A 9,783-nucleotide genomic window follows, 5' to 3' on the forward strand; every position below is an offset into this window, starting at 1 on the left:
TCCATTTTGAAGCTTCGAAGCTGGTATCTCGGGTTTTACTCTCTAAATATCTCAACACCTCATTTCAATTCATCATATGAGCACTTTACTGACTATGAACTTCTTCAGCTGTGTCTACCAAATATTTCATGCTAACAAGCATCTGCTCAAAGGATTCATATTTCAAATACAAGAAAACAAGTTCATTAAACAAATATTTATTTGTCCCTGCTACATGGCAGGGTTTATGTTAAGTCCTGGAGGATGCAAGTTTAAGCAACAATGTAAAGGAATTGATACATGGCTACCAACATTATGAACTAACTATAACTTTAGTTAGACTGGCGGAGTCTCACGAGAAAAGAAATGAAGATTGGAGGACTTTTTCCAGAGGAAGTAAAGCTCAAGTTAGGACCTAGAGGATAATGCATTTGGACAGGCAGAGTAAAGTCACAGGAAAGGAAATAGGACAAGTACAATGTGCAAAGCACTTGTTTGAAGAAGTGCCAGGACCCTTTCTTTCCCTTTGCATGCAGAAAACAGCTTGAACTAGAAGGGCTATCTGGCCATGGATATCATGCTAACACATTTAGATTATATTTCGAATGGAACAGGAGAACAGTGGAAATTTCTGAGTAGTAATTCTAAAATTTCCTTCTGTCACCTAAATTTAATATGATTTGGGGGGGATATATTTTTAAATGAGAACTTTGATTGTTTTAGCCAATATTTCATTTGCAAAAATATTTCTAATTCACTTTTTTCTCCCCATGTTTTGTGATTGGAATCCTTGTGGCCCGAGGTACTGGAAATATTTTGTGGTTATGGGCTATATCCTACTTTCTAACTCTTGCCAGCTTGTCTGAAAGGAACCCTCAAGACAGGAATATGATTTTCTACATAATTTGTTATTTTCAGAGTATCATTTAATAAAATGTTAGCAATTGATTCATCATTATACCTAAAAATAAAAATTAGTTGTGAAAATCAAGATAATTAGTGTATTTACTTTTATGTTATTTTTAAAAGCACTTGTCAAAATTCCGTGGGCTTTTATTTTTAACTATACATGTTATGGCAATATAGTCTTATAATCCATGGAACAGTATAAAGTGTTGGGTTGTGTATTTGGTTTTATTTGTTTGTCTGTTTTTTAATAAGACATCTCGGGTACAGAGAAGTTTATTTGTCCAAAATCACACAGCTATTCAGTATTATACTACAAACTCAGTTCTACTTTTAAAAGTCTATTTTTTAGAAAACCATATAATCCTACACAATGAATAAAAATAAATAAATAAATAAATAAATAAATAAATAAATAAATAAATAAACAAACAAACAAACAAGAGATCACTCATCTTGGTGACGGTGAACTGTCACAATCTTCTAAGTAATAAAATGTCTATTTGACTTAATAACATTTCCAAGCATTTGACATCAAGGAAATAGTGACCATTACTTTTTTCAAAGATCTTGGATAATGTAGAATTTACTTATTAGGAATCCCTGACATTAACAAATTGCATTTCCACAAATTTATTTTATGAATCTCTGCAAAAGGTAAATGAATGCTGAAAAAATTCAAAATGGATATGGCAGGACATATGATGAAATATTTAAGAATATTTATTTGAGCAAGTGAAGCACAAGTTGAGGAATGATAATATGAAAGAAATAGTCTGGAGAATTGGATGGCATTACATACAGTTGAAGAAAGGTCCTACCTAGATTTTCATATCTGCGCAAAGACAGGTGGGTTCATGCAAAAGACCTAACTAAGTAAAGAGCAGGCTTTTTTGTATAAGAGACAGTGCATTCCCAATAAACCCATTTGGCTACTACATTCTCATAACTACTAAATTAGAGATTTCTAACTATTATGATATTGACTTATGTAATTGGATTTTACATAATTATAGAGGGAACACAAAAAGAACCAGCAAGAAAATTAAGAATATGGAACATTTTAATTTTGCTCTTTTATATGTCATGCTTAGAATATTTTTGCTGCATATTGAAACAAAGTAATGAAAGTCGATAATGATACATTCTAAATTGCTCAAGCTCCATAGTACCAGGCTGCTGTTAAGCTGTGGTCAATTAATTGTAAATTCATTCTATTTCCTTAAAAATCATGAAATATGCCAATTTTGTACAGATTCTTTAATGAGAAATTAGGATTTATTTAGTTTGTCCATTGTTCCCCTTAACCCCCAAAGATACTCTGTATTTCAATGGGTATACATAACTATTCAATACTTATTTATATTTTTTATTCTGTTGCATATGTAACCATTTTATGTACATAACTATGTTGTATTTGATATATAAAATGGGCTCTATTAAGAATAAAACTTGACATGAGCTCTATTTTTTAAAGATTTTATTTATTTATTTGAGAGAAAGAGAGAGGGCACAAGCAGGGGGAGTGGCAGGCAGAGGAAGAGGGAGAAGCAGACTGCCCGCGGAGCAGAGAGCCTGACATGGGGCTGGATCTCAGGACCCTGGGATCATGACCTGAGCAGAAGGCAGTTGCTTAACCCACTGAGCCACCCAGGCACCCCAACATGAGCTCTATTAAGAATAAAAATGTTTCCCTTGTTTAAAAGTGTTTTCTAAAACCAACAGACTGGAGCATCTGGATGGTTCAGTTGGTTCAGCATCTGACTCTTGATTTCAGCTCAGGTCATGATCTCAGGGTCATGAGACCCAGCTGCTCGCGGGGCTCCAAGGTCGATGCAGAGTCTGCTTGAGATCCTCTCTCTCCCTCCACCCCTCCTTACCCTCCCCCCGACCCTGCTCACACTCTCTCTCTCTTTTTTACGTAAGTAAATAAATCTTTAAAAAAAATAAATTCAGTAAGACTAAGTAACCAAAGAGAGAGAAATAGAGACAGACACAGAGCAAGCGAGAGTGAGGTATTTATTGATAGGCTAAGAGCCTGCCTCTGAGTTGGAATGTACTAGAAATATGACTTAAGATCTTATCACTTAGTTTCCACACATTCTTGAGCAATCTACTTAAGCTTTTTTTCCTTTTAAACTTAGTTGTCAAGGGTGATTTTTTTCTGGCCACGGGTTGGTGACCTTGGGTGACTCACATCCTAGCCTCAATTTCTTCATTTTTACAATTGGGTAAAATCATCCATTTGGTGGGATTAGTCTAAGGATTTAAAGGAGACATTACATAAAAAAACACTTGGTATCTACTGGAAGCTGGCTGATAAATGTTAGATTCTGTCTGCTATTATTTTACTAGTTTTAATTTACATGTCCTCAACCATGGAGATTTCTTCAATGGGTAGTTAATAAACATTTACTAAATGTCAACTGTGTGGCAGTCACTACACTGCCCTTGGGTTTACAAAGATGAGAAGATAGTTCTTACCCTCAAACAACTTACAGGGCAGTTAAAAAAGAAAAAAAAAAAAAAAGGAATAGAAAATCCCCATGTGTATTTAAGTGCATTAGAAACAAGTTTTATCTAGCTAAAGAAGAACATTGTTTTCAAATGCTGTACAATTCAAATGGACACTTTCCATGGAAATTTTATTACTTCTTCCTCTATGTATGTGAATCTTTAAAACTGTATCCAGAGCAGCTCTACTGCAATGTGTCCACACCATAGGTCTGGGTGCCAAGGAAGGTTCTTGTAGAGCAGAGGCTTTCAAATTTGTGTGACCCTGACCCATACTGAGAAATACATTTTACTTCAGAGACTATTTGCCTCTCTTTTTCTCTCTCTCTCTTTGTGTATTTCTTTCTCTCTCTCACTCTTTCCTAAGAACCAAACTTTCAGAAAAAAAAAAATGTGTAAGATGATTCTACCATTTTCTATCCCCTCTCAGCCATCCCACTCCATTCCATTCTATTAGTTCTTATTAAAAGAAGTACTGATCACCATCAAAAAATAGAATTTGTGACCCACTAACAATACAAGACTCAGATATTGGAAACTTCTGATACTGAGATTACCCACATGGGAGTTATTAAAACAGCTAATGCCATGTCTTCCTGTTTGAAATGATCTCAAAAAATTTTAATTCCTTTATATAACTGCCCACTGTCTCTCCCCAGTAAGTGGAACAGAATTCCTAGTAAACCACCGTTCAGCCACAGGTCACTAGATGTCCACTGAAGAAATTTTAGATTTCTGGACACTCTTTATTAGATGAAATTGCACACCTTGGATTGAAAGATAGTTAAGACAAAATCAGAGCCTTTACCCTAAAAGGGATAAATAACAATTAGAAAGTATATTAATGAAAGTTTAAATCAATGTTTTAAAAAATAACCCACATATATCTCTGCTTATATTAGTGATCCAATAAAGATTAAGTAGATACTCAAGCTTGAACACTTTCAAGTAATACTCAACCAAGGTTAATGTTTGTATAGTGTTTTACAGTTTATATGGACTTTAATACACAAGCATTATCTCAGGAGCACCAACTATTGTATCATAGAAGATATTTATTACTTTCACAAAGATATTGCATTGTAATTTCCTCAGAAAGGAGACTTTGTAGGTTACTAATATTCATGTCTAGAAGACTTCTCGAAAGAGGGTCAAGGCATTGATTGAGAATTCCTGCAAATTCAGTGGTAGGTCCTGGATGCTTATCAAGCAGACACAGGTGACCAGTTTCTCCACATGGTGAGATATCACAAGTGTTCATAACTCAATGGCAGAAACCCCAGGGATCCTCTACTCAGATGGTGGAACCCACTCCTAGAATCCCAAGGTCTATTATAAGTTTTTTGCCAAGGAGGGAAAAGGGAGAAAGTCTTGGCTGGAAATACAGGGACTGGCCAAAACACTAGCAGCCAGTGGCATTGTGGAAAGAATCATGGCAGTCACTGTGGAATTGAGAACTATCTTGAAAGGTACTAGGAAGACACTAAAGTGGCTTGGATAGGAAGACTGCAGGAGAGAAGCCAAAAGGAGCCCCCAAAGACCTGACTGAAATTTCCAGAATAAGAGATGATAGTCATTCTGCTGAATTCGTTTTTAGAAAGTGGTCTGAGATAGTGTGTATCACCTTGTCTTCTAACCCATAAAGGGTTATTAGTGGGTGTGACATCGAAATATGATGATTTGGATGAATCTATTACATTAATGAAATTGCTGGCAGGAATATGTCACATGCATTAATATTTAGTTGAATTTCCTACAAGTTGGTGGTGAGGAAGACCTATTTATATGCTATAAATCTTATAAAATACTTTATTTTTGGAAATCTTTTATCTTTTTAAAGATATTGTTTGACATAATTTTAGCCATTAATTCTCAAACATCAAATTAGAGTTTTTTCCATGGCTAAGCATCTAGTACAACCAGAGGTAACTGGATCCCTGAAAAGTAGGCCTTTAAAAATATTCTGATAATACAGCTTTATCAGATGAAAAGCTGTAATTCAAACTAATTGCTGCCCACCTTTCTTGAGAACCTTTAAAAAATATCACATGTATTCAAAGGAACTGTGGGAAACCAAAAGAATTAAAAGTCAACACCTCCCACCATTAAGATACTTAGAATCCAATTAAGGAAACAAGATGCCAGTAGAACCCTAGAGCAAGTGAGTCAGAAAGGACTTCAGCATCAATGAGCCAATCAGTCAACACCCTTTAACCCATTATGTCAGGCAAGTGCTGGGTACAGAGTGGTGAACGAGGCCAAGAAGATTCCTGACCCCAGAGAGCTTACATTCCAGTGGCATTACCAGGTTGAGTCGTTAAATCAATAATAATCCAAGGCATTCATGCCAATGCTGATTTTAGCATAGAGACTACCCCCTTACTGGTTTGCCCTCAGCAAAGTCATGCCAGGTCTCTGGCTCCTTCTAACCTCTGGCTTTAGTCTGACCCCTCCCACCACTCAGTTAAATGTTAACTAAAAAGAGCATGGTGGGGGGCAGGAGAATCCTCAAGCAGACTCCCCGCTGAACACAGAACCAAACTAGGGGCTCCATCCCAGGACCCTGAGATCATGACCTGAGCCGAAATCAAGAGTCAGATGTTTAACCAACTGAGCCACCCACATGCCCCAAGAGAGGGCTCTATGTTTTAAAAAAAATGCAAAAGAGCATATTTCCTTATGAAAGAAGACTATGTCTACATATTGACTACCCTAACCAAGGGTGTCAATGTGCAAGCAAAACAAACCAGATGAGACCTAAGGCAGCATTTGAAATAAGATGCCCTGAATCCTTCCTTGTGGCTCTCTCGAACTCATTTACATCAACTGTGGGACTTTCATCACTGGGTGCTTATGAAGTCTGGTCTTTTCATGAAGTATCTTACTTAATTCTCACAACTCTTTCTGGTAGGTACCCAAGATAAGAGAAAACAAATAACATGCCCAAGGATACATGCCTAATGGTTTCTGAAGCCAGGACCAAACTCTGTCGACTTTTCATTCAGTACAGTTCCTTCACAGAAGAGTCTTTGATTTGGTCCCAAGCTGCTTTTGCAGTTTCATTTCTTACCATACTTCAAGTCGTTCATCCATTTCCTCTTAACCCCGTGCTTTGATATACCTTTGTTTTTGTTTAGGACATTGCTCTGTTTTTATATGTTTAAATGCTAGACTCTCAGCCTGTTCATATTTTCACCCTCTGGAAGAGTCCCTCTGCTTGATGAGATGGTACTTAATCATTTTTCTCCTGATATCATGGCCACTCATGCATGTTTATTTCCTACCATTTGAGTGTTGCCTTTGTTAAAAATCTAATACAACATCCAGCCCAGTTTTTTAAATCATATAGTAGATATTCCATTAATATTTATTGCATTGCATTTGTAATTTAAAAAAGCTCCCCAGTCAGTGTTTTAAATAATGATCTCTACAATATTACTCTTCTTGCCAGCTTTAAAACCATTAAGTAATATGGAAATACTCTGATATAGTGATCATTTTCCTTGTCATTTTCTACTTCCTCAAGAAATAGTGGATGATGTTCTGGTGGGGTGAGGGGTTGACATCACACTGAAGTACATGCTTAGTTTGTAACAGATGTCCCATAAAATGTGAATTATTGCGTAAGGAAACAGATATTGGAACTTCATGTGTAAGCATCACTAGTTCAGCATTGATAGTGGGGTCAAAAAGGACTTAGTCCTCTATCCAATTCCCTCACCCTTTCACTAAAGGAATAGGAATATGGTATCCTCAGTGATGACTTTCTGAAAGGTTCAACAATTGGCTTTTCCTTATGAAAACCATGTTGCTAAGCAACACTTGTGCATTGGTATATTTCTTTCCAAAGCCTCCTATTATGAGAACAGTCCAGGATTTTTTCACTTGTAATTATCAGAGTCTCTTGAGACATAAGCCACGATTCAGCCACTAAGCTTTGCTTTGTAGTTTGCACTGCATTTAAGAGGAGATGAGTACTCCACTTGACCTGTGAAAACAGAGGTGACTACCAGCAGAGACATTTCCAGAGTGCAAATGGAGTATGATTGATGACATGCCTCAGAAACTATGTCAGTTGAGTATGTTTCCTAATTCTGATCTGTAGGAGGTACTTGCCTTACAAAGGCTGTGTTCTGCAGGGAACATGGGAAATCATGTTTTCTGTTATTGAGACACAACTTGTTCCCCTCGGGTTCAAGTGTTAAAAATCAACTGGCTGACGAAGCTCTTTCTCTAGAATATTGGTGTCCAACACACTAAAACTCTGAAAAGTTTCTTCAAGACAGTATAAGAATAGCTTTTTGTATTCAATTTTACATTTTCCATGTGTCCTGAAATTATAATAAACTATATATATCATAATATATATACCATATATAGTAATAAACTCTATGTAACATATTTAAGTTTTTATATAAAAGTTTATATAAACTCTATCTGTTGGAATAAAATATATAGATATACATATGTCCTTTTATTTTTGTTGACTAACTAGTACTTTCTGTACACCATAGGTTATAGTAGTTTCAAAAATCTATACTCTTTAATAGGTAAAAAGAAAGGAGTTTTGTTAATGAATAATTTTTCTTTAGGAGCCATTAAACAACATTCTAGGGCATTTGTGTCCTAATCTGACATTGATTTTTAATGAGAATAGTTCTAAGTAAAGTCTGAAAGATCCTCAGTAAGGATCTTATTGGAGAATAACCACCCAGAGCATAAGTTATGGAAAACTAGGTCGTGCTCATCCTAATTTACACCAGTTTCTACCTCAACAGAAATGTCAGGCTTCACAGAACAAAGAATTTAGGCTTGGAAATAAAGAATGGGAAGTTTGAAAAGTTTTATTCTAATCTTAAAATGGCTCTCAGTTGGCCTATAAATGATACTTAAAGTAGAAACGTCCAGCCTACTTCAGGTCTTTGGGCTCCAGAATACCATTAGGAGAGACAAGGGGAAGTCTGGAAAGATAGTCATATGATCAATGAGATGACGAGGGACAGAAGGAGTGAATGAAAGAGTTCTGAAAATTATTTAGCAATCTCAAAATGTGAACGAAGAGTGAACAATTATAATACGCCCCCTGATGTACAAAGGCACCACTGCAGCCATTTTGCTTGACGTCCGTATCAGGGATCTCTATAGAATCTTCAATTGTGAGAAAATAGTACAGATTCTCTTCCCAATTGTGATGTTTTTTCCTTTAAAACGTCGTTTTCTTTATAACCCTATCTAATGAGCACCTTATTTACATTACCTCTGCTGTTGTAACCATCTGACCTCTAGTAAAGTCCAATCACCTTTAGCATAGAGAAGCTAGACTTTATGTGTTGAGCAATATTGTAAATTAGGAAAATGTTCTGTGAAGGAAAGACTCCTTCCTTTTTTTCAGAGCTTTCTGTCCTTCTGGGTTATCCTTTGAAATTTCCTCCTTCCAAACACCTGGCCTATCTCCCATAAAATGCCTTGTTTTCCCAGAAGCATTTTTGCAAAATGCTTATCTTCCTTAAAAGGTATCAGATAGTTTGAGGCAATATACTTTCCATGGTGAAAGGGAAAAGGACAAGAGGAGAATGAGGAAAGATTAGCATCGTCTGCTCTTCCTTTACCATGTCCCACTAGACCGAGTCCCATTGTTGTGATCCCGAGCCTAGAGAATTTTCCTCTAATAAGGTGACCTTTCTGTCCATTCTTTGTTTAGAATTATGGCTCTTGTTCAACAGCCCTACACGAAGTATTATTGATATCTATTCCAATTTACCTAAAAGGAGGTTTGCTAAAACAGAATGCTATAGAGAACTGCTTATAGTTGGCTTACACTAGCATCTCCTGGATTTAACCCAGATGTGCTCCAATCAAAAACTTGTGATCTTAAGCAAGACTCATTTTTCTCTCTTTATTTTATTCTTGTTTCTAAAACTTGATTGAGTTTTACCAATTTATGCTCAATTTAAATTGACCAATGATGACTACAAAGTCAATCTACCATCTCTCATAGTCCACCGTGAGAGTTTATTTTAATAGCACAACAAATACCACTACTGATGTGTGCTCTCTCACAAGAGCAGGGTGTAGTAAATAGAACAAACACGGGTTTTGGATGCAAATTCAATTCCTAACTTTATCATCTACTAGCCGTGTGGTCTTGAGTAAGTCACTTAAATTTTCTGATTCAATTTCTTTATCCTTGCAATTGGGGATTATAATGTTTTCAGAGATTATGTAAGATATTCAAAGTTTTTGGCTTAAATTAGGTAATGAATAAGTGATGGCTATACTATTTTGGTATATTATGTATCTGTTATTATGCTCACAAATTCTGAGGTTCTTGGTATCTTTGATGCTAACTAATCTCATTTCTCTTCTCTGCAGCCACACTTTTCT

The sequence above is a fragment of the Ursus americanus genome, chromosome 4, assembly GCF_024610735.1.
Source record: "Ursus americanus isolate L20-20 chromosome 4, mUrsAme1.1.p, whole genome shotgun sequence".
Taxonomy (NCBI): domain Eukaryota; kingdom Metazoa; phylum Chordata; class Mammalia; order Carnivora; family Ursidae; genus Ursus; species Ursus americanus.